Raw genomic sequence first — 12,614 nt, 5'->3', positions numbered from 1 at the left:
GGAGCACATGGTAGTTGCCTCAATCCAGCTATAATCAATGCCCTCAATTTCCTTCGTGCAGTTCAAACCGATTTTCCTGCAAGCTATTACACAACGACAATTAGTCTAGTTGTCTATGTGTCGAACTGCTGAGCCAAAGGACGAGGGATCGAGTCTGGATTAAATGAGCATTAAAACAGTTTGTGTTTCCGTGGAAAAGTAAGAATTTATTTCAAGTTAAACTTGTGAGCAGTGAAGCAAAACGAATTGGGCTCATGGTTGTCCGAATATCTGACGATTTGAATAAATCATACGACACGCCTTTAGTATGGAGTTAAAGAGCTTTCTGATACTTATAAAGAAATCTTACTGACCTAAAATCCATTACGAAATAGGACCTACCAGAAGCTTCAACACCACGTCTGCGTCACTTCGGTGAACGCTGTATCGAAACTTCCTATATAAATTTCACTCACTTGACGTCTAGTCAGTCGACCGTACTTGCTTTGTTAGCTAACTATATTGAAGGGGTATAGACGAACAATATGCAAAATCCATTTTTCAATTTTGTCAGGAAACGAAGAAAATATGACGCCCTTATGTTTCAGAATTGTTGAACTTTCTTGGGGGGGGGGGATCGATTTCACTCATCTGCTATAAGTAGTGACTACTGCTGTTAACATTCTTTCTTAACTTTAGCTTTTTTTCATTTTTCATTTACACATCCTATTCTCTTTCAAGTTCGGTTCCACATGCCATTCCATTTAGTTTCATATATTCTGTTCGATTAAATATACATTCCTCAATCTCTTATAATATGTCCAAATTAACAAAACGGTTCTCTTGCTTTCTTTCTAATAATGATGATTTAGATTTCAAGAGAGTTAATTTTAAATAAACTTGCAACCAATTTGTTAATTACTACAAGCATTGAGTTCTTCCTCATTGTATGTTAATATATATTCTTCAATGTTTACATTCTAATAATAATAAATATTTATGCCACAATTAGATATAATTGCAGTATACGAAGGTTAAGTGGGTAATAAAGCAGTTCAAGCCAATATCTTACTTCAATCTGTATAGTAGATTATAATTATTGTTAAAAGAAATAGAATATTCGCATCCAAAATTGATTTTATCTAGGTAGAATGGATAGAGATGCGCACGAGACAAGATTTGAGGCCGTCTCGTCTGGACAATATGCTGTAAAAGTGATGTCTCGACTCGACAAATGTATATTTTTCTATTGGAAGAGCTGTGTCTCGACTCGGATTTTGTCAGGAAAATTCTCTCTCGACTCGACTCTGCGCATCCCTAAGGATGGACAGTTTGAAGAGCCCAGTATTCCAAAGCTGGCGGGGTAACCAATTACACCATTACGCAGGGTTGCCAACCATACGATAATTTATAGTGATATACGATAATTTAAGCCTTAGTACGATATACGATAATGCCCTTGCGATAATAGGTGAATATACGATAATTTTAGAACGTACATTTTTAGCAGTTTTTGAATGTGCAAATAAATTGTAGATGTGCATTAAAGCATTATAAAACATACATTTTTAACAGTCATTCTCGCCAAGATAAATCAATAACGATTTGAGAATTGGTAACCCTGCATTCCTGCATCCATCACATTTACGTGGAGGTGGCAATATTGTTTGTTCATGATAGATGGCTCTATTATTCGCTCACGTGAATGTTAGCGCCTTTGTTTGGATGTAAAAAACAAAGAAGTTAGAATCGTTCTGTGGCAAGTGAAATTACGCATCGCGTAATTACTTGGCGTAATTAAGTATGATAAGGATAGTGACACCGATGTGGAGTTCGAAACTGAAGATTACTAGATTAGTTTATTATATATTATTGCTATTATTAGTAGCATTATACTTGTTTATACAATTATCACGCCTATAACGAATATACGATAATTTTTTGTAATATACGATAATTTTAAGGACGAAAATCGATAATTTTGTTCTCCGAGGTTGGCAACGCTGCCATTACGCAACATCTATTTCAGATACAACCATTATTATACACTTCATTTTCACAAGCTTCTTCTTATAATAACTATATCGATTTCCTACTTAAATTCAATTATAGATAATTGTTTCTTATGTAGCAGCTAATATTCATGCTATACAGTATAAAACAAGTACACATTCAATGTAAATAAATAAAAATGTAAGATATTACAGATTACTGACATTGCTATTTAATCCGATTTTAAGCAGTACATATTTTCTAAATAATTGTTCAAATTGCTTTATAAGAATCCAGATTATGAAATACCCTAAGTTTTTGTAATGCAAAAAAAAAAAGCATATATATATATATATATATATATATATATATATATATATGTGTGTGTGTGTGTGTGTGTATTTTAGGGGACTTCCGGGCTTGATCCCCCCCAAAAAAAATTATGTTTATTCAAATAAAATATTGTAAAGTGAATGAAATATCTTGTAGAATGTTCACATTTCCAAGAATTAAGTTAGCAAAGCCCCCCGAAATATATATATGAATAATTTTAATGTTGGACGTGTGGTTTTAGGTATTCAACTGTGTTCACATTACTTATTTTAGCGTTTTCGTATATGAATTATGGACATGGCGGGCTAGTAAATGTGACAGGGATTTGAAAAGTGACAGTTCGTCGGATAGTGTGTTTCCAATCACTTCACAGTAGAAATTTATATTTATAAAAAAGTTCTCATATATTTAAAAAAAAGGAAAAGAAAAAATTTAACTTTCCGCACGGAGGCTCGAACCATCGCCCTTCGCTTCAGAAATGTCAGTAGCAAAACTAAACCCGCTTGACCACAGACGCAACTTACAAGAGATTGTGTTATAATATTGATAATAGAATCGCTCCAAGCAGGTTCCTACTTGGAGGTTTAAATATCCATTTTCTGTCGTTTTCAGCAATTTCTACTTAAGATAATGGTTGATTTTGCATATTGGAACTGTGAATGAGGTGTGCAATCAATATTAATTTCAGAAATAAGTAGTTTGATTTTGTTTGTATATTTTTACATCGCTCGGACGACAGTACGGTTTGCAGCTAGTGTCTATATAAAGAACGGCGGGAACATGCAATTCCCTGTGTATAGATTTGCGGGAATTGTGACGGATCTAGGCTCACTTTTTCGGACTTAGTTTCTGAACGAGTTTATAGCTTTTTGTGAACAGGTGTGTACAATGCTGAGATTTCATGGTGATTATCCTTGTGTACGAAAATTGTTACTTTGGTGCAGTTATTTTTTATTTATTTTTTTTTTATTTTTTATTTTTTTTAGATCTGGCAACAAGTTTTTGTTTCATATTCGACTTGTGCTATGGAGTGAAAAATACTTACTACAGTGATACAGTTACAAGAGAGTTGAGCTTCAAAATGATCAATAAAAAAGTGTGCTGTAGCACAGTCACAGTCGGATTTAGGTTTGGTGGGGCCCTAAGCTATTGAAGGTGATGGGGTCCTTTAAGTATCAAGATGAACGTACGCTCACTATATATAGGAATGAAGAAACTAGTGATTTTTAGGAAGCAGGCTAGCAGATGGGGCCCCATCACTTACGTCGTATGAGTCTACATAACACGAAGAACTGTTGCTGTTTGTAGATTTTATTTTATTTATTATTTTTCTTATATTTTGAAAATGTACAACCAGTTGTTTTCTTTGATTTTTGGGCCCCCCAAAAGAATGGAGTCCTAAGCTATAGCTTGTTTCGCTTATACGTAAATCCGGCACTGCTTACATGTAGTGTATGTAAACTTTTAGTACATTTGTTTCGCGATAGATAATGCTTTGAAATTTATTTTCACCTCTAAAAATGGTAAGATCTAGAAAATAGATTTTCTTTATTCTTAACTATTTCCGTACTGAAACTTATTTTTAAGCTTATATTGTTTAGTTTTTCTAAGATAAATATTCAAGTCTTCATCTTCCCTGTAGAGCCGTAATATGTCATCTACATAGCTATAGCATTTATTGTATTTAAGCTCGTCTCTTTTTAATATTATGTAATTGACTCATATTGATTAATTACGATATTGAAAAGTAATAGAGATAAAGGAATTTCCCATACCCAAACCTTTAATCTGTTTATAATGTTTATCCTCAAATTGGAAATAATTTGTTTAAAGGCAAAGTATTTTAGTTATTTCTAAATTTCCAAATCATTAAATTGGTTTTAACATAACAAATGTTGGGTGCAAATTACAGCTAAGTCTAGTGATATTGAACAAAATATGTCCATTATGCCCAAGGAAGCTATTTTTAATACATTAGTATTAACTAATGAACAGATATCTCTTTTATTTTCATTGCTCTTATTTATAATGTGCCTAAAACTAGTCATATTATTAGAAATATGATTCACAAGCCATTTTGTGATTCTATGGGTCGGATGACGTTTTGATATTACAGGTGTCAAGGAAAACATTGCCTTTGTGTAATTTTGGTAGTCCGTATATAATTGGTGGGCTAGGCGTATGTATTCGTATTTTGCTTGCGTGTCATCACTCAACCTTGATTCTTCTAATAACTTGTCAATCATATATATGATTTCTGGTAGTAGATTAGTGTCTATTTCTACATAATTTGCTCTATTGATTTCTTTTTTCTGTCAATTATCTGCGTATTCTTGCTTACACATAATGGTCACCATATTCCCTTTATCCGATTTCAAATACCAGCAGTTATTATCTTTTAGCCATCTTTGAAAACTTCTCACAATTTTTGGTACTTTTGAAGTTTTAGATTTTTTACTTATTTATTTATCATTCACCTGTAACAGATCTGTAGCTCCTATTATAATAGGAAGTACAATTATTAAGTTTAAAATATATCAATATCAATACTTAATACTTAATATCAATACTTAAATGAAAAAATAATAATAATTCAATCAAAAAAGAGAATCGCAGCAAAACATGAGTATACGCACACTTACTTTCACACATACATACATATACACATACACAAACGTTATATATAAAATCGAATTATAGCCTTATATACACAATATATATAACCCACACATAAGAAATAGGAAGAAATAAGATACAATCTATAAAGTTCAATTCTGTATTAATTATTTATCTTTAAATATATTTTTAATTTTTTTCCTTTCAAATTTTTTTCGGGTCTCGCTATACACTATTTTCCTTTGAACCGAAAGATTCTGATTAACATAAATGGTGCTGCCAGAAGCAAACCCAATATCCACACAATTCAAATTACGTTTTACTTTCCTTCTCTGTAGAAAGTTATCCTTGTCGACTCTTCTTACTAACTTTACAATTATACCCGCGGAATTTTGACCTTTTTTAAAACCTATAACATTCATCAATCATACAATCTTCAATATTTACATCTAACCCACGATCTAAATGTTTTACAGTAGCTAGAACATCTTCATTCGGTGCGTTGGGGATACCATGAAGTTCTAGAGTATTATGTCTACGATATTGGTCCAAATCGTAATTCTTCCATTATAGATAATGGTAACTTATACACTTTACTTAACGAAGGGCACTGTAATGATGGATCAATAGCTTTCTCGCTACCGGCAATTGGTACAACGCCAGGTTTGATCACTTGAACGAAGGAACCGTATGTCTTTTTCTTACACTTTTATTATTATTATTATTAATTTCTTGCCGGGGTACAGGTTTAGGAATTTGCTACAAATTCTGTGCTACAATTTTCGGAATGTTAGCTAAATAGTTAGTTAAAATATATTTACATTCTTAGAAAATGCCTGGTTCGATCAAGTGAGTTTGTGGTGGACAACATCGTGTCCATGGGTTTTCTCGGGGGTACTCCCGTTTCCTCCCATATCTCAAGTATTCCCAAGTATAAATCATTATTCATTTGCTTTAATCACCGTCTCCCTTAGCCTAACCGGCATAATCGTGGGACGTCAAACTGAAAGATTTCATTTCATTTTCATTTCTTAGAAAACGCAGGTCAAGGTTTTGCATCATCAATGTGGAACACTGCTTGCAAAACAGCATAGAATAGCAAAGATGCAAACATTAACACTAAATGAATTTCGTTTCCCCTGTGGTCTAAACTCATACAAATTATAAAAAGTAACAGAAAAAAGCACGGTTCTAATGTAGCACTCAAACTGCCGATCCAATTAGAAAATAATTACACTTCTCATAAGAATTATTGGATAATCTTAGTGCTTCAAGTACTTATTTAATGGAATGTGATTGTAATAAAACACACATAAACATGACTGAAAAAAATGAGACGATGGGATTACAAGAACACATTAGAAACTCCAAAGACCATGATCTTGCTGTTTCGAGTTTATCCAAACATTTCGTTGACTCGAGGCATTCCATTAAAATGGTAAAATTACGAGTCGTAATTAATCGAAATTAAGATTCCCGAATTAAATCTTGAACAATTTTTTTTTAAAAAGAAGCTGGAACCACATTATTAGTATAGGAAATAATACAAAATCACCTTAAAAAGCTCGATCAAATAAGTCTATTTCTTCTCAACGGTTTTTCATAATAGCTCTCCAGGAACTGGCTACGATACTTTTCATATCAAGTGTATCAGATAAAAGTAATTGGTTAGTTGATCATTTTATAATCAAATGATTATTTGTTTGTAGATTTTTTTACGAGTCCATAAACAATCATTTTAATTTTTGTATCGTTTATCTGATGTCAGCCATTTTTGTTGGCAATACGCGCTGATTCTTGAGCTTGTAGGGTTTGCATTAACTTATATTACTCAAACCTGGTGAACATTTGGTAGACGAGGCAAAAACCTTTTTATTCAAGAAAGAACAACTTATCTTATATCCTGTACATATTTAATGAAATTTGCGTGTAAAACAGTCTGAATCCATCTAAATAGTTGCCATCGAAATTGACAAATTTGTAAAGTACAAGTTACAATGTTTCTAAAACTGAAAATTAAAAAATAAATAAATAAATTGGGCACCCTATATTTCTGTTAAGTCAAAGTTTAAAAGTCTGAAACTTTGACAGATAAACTCACTGTTGTGTGTTATACTGCTGTACAAATATCATGTTTGAGATTTGTCTATAATCCAAGTTACAGGACGATAAAAATCACACAAAAAATGTATTGTTAGCCAATATTAAGATGCCAATATTAAGTTGGTCTGGATTCATAATCTAATTATCGATTGTTCTTCCCAAGTTTAAAATACTTTGCTGTTGAAAATAGATTTGTTAACGTTCAATATTTCAACTATGATAGTATTTAAATGTTATGATCAATCTGAATAGAGTAATAATGTATTATGTTTAAATGCCTATTAATAGTTTACTAAAAAGTTTTACTGATTTCTTTCTTATCTCAATAATGGCACAATCAATAGGATCGCCAATTCTTAGTATTTGCTTAATTGGCTAGATCGATCTACAAAGATACAACTTTAGAAAACAATACTAAACTCATAATGAGAATCTAATACTTGTATTCTAACTTGATAACAACACAGGGTCAGTCAATTGATAACATTTAGAATACTTTACGAGAACATCAAAATTCTTTCCTTGTCTTACAAACCATATTATTTTGCGACAACAAGTGACAATCTTTAATTTTGTCAAGACCAATTAAAAGGAAACATGTTCACTTACACGAAAGATGAGGAAATCATTGAACATCACAATAATGAATTTCTTGTCCAATTTGCAAACTGTGTGACAGTTAGTGGCACAAGAAATATTCATTGTTTTGTATCTTTGTCAGAAAGGAACTTTGTGCTTCATTACTTCATAAAACACAGAATATGAAATTATTCCACTGCAAAAACTGTATAAATTACTCTTCAGAGAAGAGATTCTGTCACATGTGTACAATAAGGTGGTCAGTGGTGGCTGGTAGAAGTGAATGGCATTAGTGACGAACAAAAAAAATATACATATAACATTTTATCATCCTGCAAAACCAAGGACTGTTTTCACGAAAAATGAGAATGGTAGATTTGGATGCCGATGAACAATATTTCAAGGAAACTAAATGACTGAGAACTTACAACAGCTACTGGCAGGACATACAATATTACTCCCAAATTAAATGAAGAAGTATCAAAACATCTTAATCCTACGTCTACCAGGTGGGTGGATTGGACCCATTAGCATATTTTCATCAGTATTATAATGATACTGTACGTTTCCAGGCATTGATATTCTCTGACGTTTCCCTGTTTGTATTCTTGTTTTAAATTACCTAGTTGTTATATTTTTGTAAGTCACGTGGTAAGTTTACTAATTTATAGCATTAAGTCCTGATAAGCTTTGCAACAGCACTTTCAAACTTTCGCCGAGATGATTACAGAAAAAAGATCTCCTCCAGTTCCTTACCAGAGGGTAGCGTTCCCGAAACTGATGCAACGTTCCCTCTTTGTACTGCCATACTGATGCGTTGCAGTAGAAAAGAGGTTGCTCTAGCGTCTCCTGATGATAAATAAATGCGGTGTCCGACTTCTTTTATAAAGTTAAGACCTTCGGGACCCCAGAAACCACCTGATTCGATAGCTATAGTGACAAAATGATATTTGTCAAGTAAATTGCTGTACTTCTTGCGTTTTTCTGTTTCACGGCGAGCAGCCACGTTGCCACCTTGTCCTGAAGAAGAATGTAGATTTGATCGGGCGAAGGTATGGGAACAAGTAAAATCCCATAGAATTGCTTTTCCTTTCTTCCACGGTATTAGGGTCATACCATCTGGCCTCTTACCGTCTGCACGACTGCATCCCAACGGTTCGCAAATAGAAGGAACGCCTGCTGAAATTAGTGCCCTCATGATAATGTCGTTCACATTGGAGTGGCGTGAATGTCTGCCCGCACTATTGGCACAGGAGAGTCTGAGAAGTCCCTTCTTGTTTACGACACTTCTACATGCAGGACATCTGTGTTGCTCGCAAACATCTGCTCCCAAATGCAGTGCACTGGCAATTCGAAAACTCGTTGGGAAGATGCAATCCTAAAGAAGGTGACGGGATAACATGGAGACAAGCGCCTCTTCAGGAGATGATGTAGCTAGGAGTCTGGCCTTGTCTTCTGGGTTATCGGATGACTGAAGTAGAGAAGAAAAGTGATGATTTATAATGGGATCGTCCCAAGAGGATTGTAATCCTCTCTTATCAAGATCAGGGGGATCTGATCCCACGATAAATGACCACTTAGAAATGCTGTCGTTGACATCCGAATCCGTTACAAGGCTAAGATCTTGTTGGAGAATGGTCTCGATCAATGGCTTAGCGCCATAGAATGAAGACAGAAAGAATGAAATAGCCAGGTCCATGGCGCAGCGAATGCCGAGACCTCAGTGGTTAACAGGGAAGGACGCCTGCAACCAAGAGTTATTGTTGAGTGAGCAATTCAGGATAGATTCTAGACCGGTTTTTAAGGTATTGTCATAGCATTCCAGAAGATAAGCATCCCGCCAAGATGGAGCACAGCGAAGAAAGTATAGCAGCCTTGGCATGGACAATGAGGCGCGTAGTAGATAAAAGGCAGTGTGTGCTGAAATCAAGGAAAGACGTGTAAAGAAGAATTCTAATTTAAAAATTTTGTCTTTTAATATTGTTCGTCTTGCCTCATTAGATAATGCTGCTCCTAGTAAGCTGGCGTTATCTGTCGAACTTATTTGAATCCCAAGTGCCGCTTCGTCAAACAGCTTGAAGAGGTTATTAGCCTGCCCACTGGAGACTCCGAGAAAGCTGACCTCACATTTGCAATCCGATCTCCTTAGCCTATCTACGGATCATTTCTAATGTCTCTAGTACTGTATCCTTGTCTCCAGCTAGTCCCTTCATCCAAATGCCATATGTTCAGTCCCGTATTGATACTGTTAACGATGGATTGTAAAGTTAGTGCGAACAAACCAGGGCCAAGAGGGTCACCTTGTTGTACGCCACGCTGAGAGAGGATTATTTCGTCTCCTAAGTATAGTTGCTCGGTTGCGAGTAACACTGATGAACGTATCGATAAATTGACGGAAAACTGTATTTTACCTGTATGAGCATAGAATCACGATTCAAATCGTTAAATGCGTTTCCAAAGTCTATCTTCAGAAACACTTTCTCCTGATGGTGTGGAAAAGAGTAGTACATACGAGCAGCGTGGACTGCTGCTTCTGCTTCATGTGGGACTCAAACTCCCAGTTGGTATGAGGATAGAAAATGTGTTAGAGGTTCTCTAATTCTATGGCAAATGATTTTGGCTGACAATCTCATCCACATATTGCTTACTGCGATGGGACAAATGCCGCCACTTTTCTTCCTCAAAGTTATTAGTGATGCTCCAAAGAAAATAGGTATAATTTCCGTGGGCACATCACTCAAAATAATCAGGTGGAGAAAATCACAGATGGCGTTAGTCAGATGGTCTTTAGCTTTGTAGTCTTGGGATAGTAGGAGGTCCTTTAATATTGAAGGACGAAGATACCCGGAGGGAAAGGATTTAAGTGCCTTCGTAAACTCGTCAGCTGATACTCTAGGCGCTACAATATTGGGCTCAATGAGATCGGGAGGTTCAAAAGGGTGGCTGTGAGCCGGATGTTTCTCTTTTAATGCTTCTAATACAGTTCCATTCGGAGAAGCTATAGTATCTTCTGAGATGAGAAACCGTACTGCGCTACGGACATCACCGGCTACTAATTTGTTCTCGACACTCTTGATGTTAATAATGGAATTTGCTCGTCGTCGAGCTTTGAAGGATTTTTTACTGTGGTTAGGAAGGGCTTCGCAGCGAGAATCAGACCAACATTGCACTCTTTGTTTATCCCATGATGTTAAATTATTCACTTTGTCAACTTTTGATGGAACGCACAGTGTTAAAAACTAACTAACTAAAACTAACTCTATGGCCTATGGAACCCGGAGGTTCAACGCCGCGTTCACAAAAGCTCTCCACTGACTTCTATCCTTAGCTAACTGCATCCAGCTTCTACTCTGTATTCCAACCTTTGCGAGATCCATCTTAATATTGTCCTCCCATCTGCGCCTAGGTCTTCCTAATGGTCGTTTTCCGATTGGTCTTCCAGTCAAGACTTTGAAAGCGTCTCTACTTTCTTCCATTCTAGCTACATGACCCGCCCATTTAAGCCTCCTAGACTTGACGAGCCTAACAATGTTGGGTAAACCATATAAATTATGTAGTTCCTCGTTATGAAGTTTCCGCCATTCCCCATTCCCGTTCCTCTTGGGTCCGAATATTCGTCTCAGGATCTTGTTCTCAAATACTTTCAGTCTATGTTCTTCCCTCAGAGTAAGTGACCATGTTTCGCAGCCATACAGAACTACAGGCATGATTATCGTTTTGTATATTTTAAGTTTCAAATTCCTCGACAGAATTCACGACGACAAGAGATTTTGAACCGCACAGTGTTACGTAAGGAAAAAAGAAGAGATCCATCCAAGCTTCTGAGTCGTTTGTATGTACTATCTGTTGCAATACCTCGGACAGAGAGTCTGCCACTGTAGCTCTAGCCCCTCGAGGTACCCTGCATAACATTGGAGTAGAAGACTTTGATCTTGCTAGAAGCTTATTGCATTTGGAGATCAATATCTTTCTTGGGTAATCGACATTATCAATGGATGATTGAGACTTCTGTGAAAGCGAGCATGGTTTGGTTTTATTGATTTCATAATGGCACCTGCTATTATGAATTGCTAGGCCTTTTAAGCTAATACACAATTTGTTACAAAGCTTACAGGTAGTCTCGTTAGGCCTGTTTGAAAATTCAATGCTCTTGTTTAAAGCGGTATCATTTTGGGGTTGATTTTTTTTGGCTAAATTTTGATCCTGATGCGTTGCTTACATGGGAAATATCAGCATTTATGGTCCTGCAATCTTTATTGATGTCATCACTAATAACAGGTAAAGGATTATTGATATCATTAGAAGAATCACGATCATCATCCATAGTTATTATAATTCTTTTTTACAAGAATTATATTTTTATTGTAACAAAAGAAAAGGTTTAAATTATTTTCATTGTTACGCCTGTTTTAACGCGTAGCACCAGCACTGTTTTAATTGAATGATTTTACAGAGGTGAGGATGAAACTTACAATTAGTTTCGATTGGAATGAACTGTATAATGTGTTCTCTGTTTAGAAATCTATAGTGTTAACACTTCATAGGAAGGATAACCATAATTAATGAAAATTATGAGATGAGTTTTTCGAGAAAGCACGTGCACAAATTTGCTCAAAATAATGCTGTATATTCTTGCTGTACCAGTCAGTAAACAAATATGTCGAATGAGTGTTTATTGTAATAAGAGCTTTATGATCAGATGATAGAAAGAGAATGTCAATATAACTTGGTAAGGCTGAATTTTGTATTCAGATGAAATTAACATCAATTTTTCAACAAAACGGTTCTGAAAAATAAATTACAATTCACAATTTATAACGGAATGAAGTTATTTATTTACACTTGAAGCACAGATCTAGTCGGCGAGTATAAAAAAAACAATACAGGTAAGAAGTGATTTCCAAATGATTTGGTATGGTATTTGTACCGGTCTTAAGATTAAGCAAGGTGAATATGCCAACTTGGTTACTCACAGAAATTCAACTAACCAGCATCATTTAGAATACGAATTC

The sequence above is a fragment of the Thermobia domestica genome, chromosome 10 (assembly GCF_964235325.1).
Source record: "Thermobia domestica chromosome 10, izTheDome1.hap1.1, whole genome shotgun sequence".
Lineage (NCBI taxonomy): Eukaryota > Metazoa > Arthropoda > Insecta > Zygentoma > Lepismatidae > Thermobia > Thermobia domestica.
The sequence above is the reverse complement of the archived record's forward strand: the minus strand, read 5'-3'. Positions refer to the sequence as shown.